A 2,858-nucleotide genomic window follows, 5' to 3' on the forward strand; every position below is an offset into this window, starting at 1 on the left:
ACACATATGAATGTCCCAAACACTCTACCAATTCTGCAAACCAATATAATGCAATTCCATAGCAATGCAAAGCACAAACCAGAATACCAAATAACAAGAACAACTAAATATCCAACCACAATACTAGACTTCATAACTTAATCAAATCATCATGTGGATCACTGAAACTTTTGTTGAATCAACTAGAGATACGTATCTCTAGACTTATCAAACCGCAACAACTCAACTGCAACACATTGGCCAAACCAACTCATTTAATCTGATTGCAACACTGGAATACACAAAAGAACGTATATCTAGACTTATCAAACTGCAACAACTCAACTGCAACACATTGGCCAAACCAACTCATTTAATCTGATTGCAACACTGGAATACACAAAAGAATATGTTGACATCAATGGCAACACATCATTCCAACAAACTTCTAAACAATATCCAACTGTGCATAGAGTGTAACATTGAGCGAAGTCTATGCCCCCATGTTAAAGCGATTGTGTTCACCTTATTGGGAGCAATTTCTTTAAGGTAGCATGCATCCAAAATACAATCACATTTTCACAATGAGTGTTGGCTTGATGATGATTGTAATTAATGACTTCATATGTTGTCATTGATGGAACATGTACACACACACATATGTTTGCATTGTTTACCAGTATTACTTCTAAAGTTACTTGTATTGCAACCGGTATTGGAAGTTTTGTTTATGATGGTTTAGAGAGTGTCAAACCGGTACATATAGACAACTGGTATAAGCAGGAAATAACTTGACACCAGCTTGAAGATTCAGGGGAGACCATCAAAGAAGCAATGGAGGACAATCGGTTTACATATTGAAATGGTTAACTCTAACCAATATCGGTGTTCCAACCAGTATTCACCGATTGTGTGATGAGTTATCACCGGTCGTGATGAGTTACCGTAACTGATAGATTGTGGTGGTAATTTGTGATGAGTTATGTTTGATTGTCCAAATACACTGCACCTAGGAAATTGTGATATAATTTCTAAGGCCGACATGAAATCTAAATGTCTATATAATGACATTATGATGAAATATTTTAACAATATGATATGAGATGATATGATGCGAGATAGAAGTGTTAAGTTGTTGAAGGCATTGCAGAAAATGTTGGTGATGCAGTTTTGAGTACATAGAAGAGGATCTATTCAAGCAAGTTGTGCTACTTCTAGATCACTCCACCTGTTGTTTTCTAATCACTACAACAGTCAAATCCCCTAACCGGGTAAGCTCTAACAAGCTTCATTGTACAAATACTTTAACAAGGTCATCCATTAGTTTGGATTCAGAAATCCTCTATCGAGATTACTCCTAACAGGGTACTACCTTTAACAGGGTATAGCTCCTAATAGAGCTTTGGGATCTTTAACAAGATTTGCTCCTAGCAAAGCACTTTTGTAGACCTTAACCGGTCAATTATCTATTACTGCAGATAGTTAACTTGTGAGTCCCATCTCACCGTGATTTTTCCGATTTGGGTTTTCCACGTATAAACACTTGTGTTATGGTGGATATTTTACTTATTGTGGATGCTTTAATATCATTTTGGATTGCATGCATAGTGTTGAGTAAACTTGTTAAGTATATCTACCGGTCAGTGTTTAAAGTAGTATTGTTTTGGGTGTCATTGATTCAACCCCCCCTCTCAGTGCTTTATAAGTCTATTAATTGGTATCAGAGCTCAACTTATTTAAGGCTTAATCGCTTGGAAGGAAACCCTAAAGCCACCATGGGGGATATGAGCTACTTTGAGATGGCTAGAGTTCTTGAAGCTACCGAGGATGAGCTTGAAACCCTAAGGGTCAGATTTAAAGCTTCACAAGTCAAAAGGAGAGAGTTGACTGAACAACTATTGGAAATATATGATAATTGTTCTTCAGATGAAGCTAATATTGATGCATTAGGTGAAGAAGTTGAAAAACTGAATGGTGAGAAGTTAAATATCAGAAGAGAGTTAGACCTAACTATCTGCATGAGTCAAGAACTGGAAGTTAGGAGGGCAGTTGAAGACCTTGTCAAAGATAGAGATCATGAGATTGCTAAGATCAAACAAGAGAATGCAACCTTGCATGAGCACTGGCATGCAGAAAAAGAAGAAAAAGAGGCTTTGTTGCTAGATCTTGAAATGGCATCATCCCTAAAAGAGACTCTTACAAAACACAATGAAGATCTTACCAGAAAGCTCATTGAGACTAATGGAAAGTTGGAAAAGTTCAACAAAAGTTCTACCATGTTGGATGAGCATATCGAATCACAAAGGATGAAAGGTGATACATCTGGACTAGGCTTTAACACATCTAAGAAAGGAGAGTCTTCTGGTACAAAGAGAAACATTCACAAGGATAAAACTACTCCTAAGGCTAACAAGCCTACCGGTAAGAAAGTTTTTAAACATGTTTGTTTTGTCTGTCATAAACCTGGACATACTGCAAATGTGTGTAGAAACGGACCCAATGGGAATACGGGCTACAATGCAAATACTAGGTATGTATCTAGGAGATTTGAAGGTCATTGTTTTACATGCAAAATGCATGGACATAGATCAGTTGAATGCAAATATGGAGCAAATAATCCAGTACCTCACATGAGTCAAAGCCCTAATGGTAACTGCAGAAGAACCTATGACGACCGGGGTAACATGAACTGGTAGAAACCCTATGTCAACTGATTTAGTCCGTTTGAGATTGAAAAGGTAACTAATGTCATTTGCACCATTTGTAACAATTATGGTCATGTGGCTATGAATTGCAGAAGGAGAACTAGAAGAGGCAATGCAGGACCCTGGAAATCATCTGGAATGGCCTTCTATCATTTTCATAAATCGGGACACATG

This window comes from Cryptomeria japonica, chromosome 10, assembly GCF_030272615.1.
Source record: "Cryptomeria japonica chromosome 10, Sugi_1.0, whole genome shotgun sequence".
Lineage (NCBI taxonomy): Eukaryota > Viridiplantae > Streptophyta > Pinopsida > Cupressales > Cupressaceae > Cryptomeria > Cryptomeria japonica.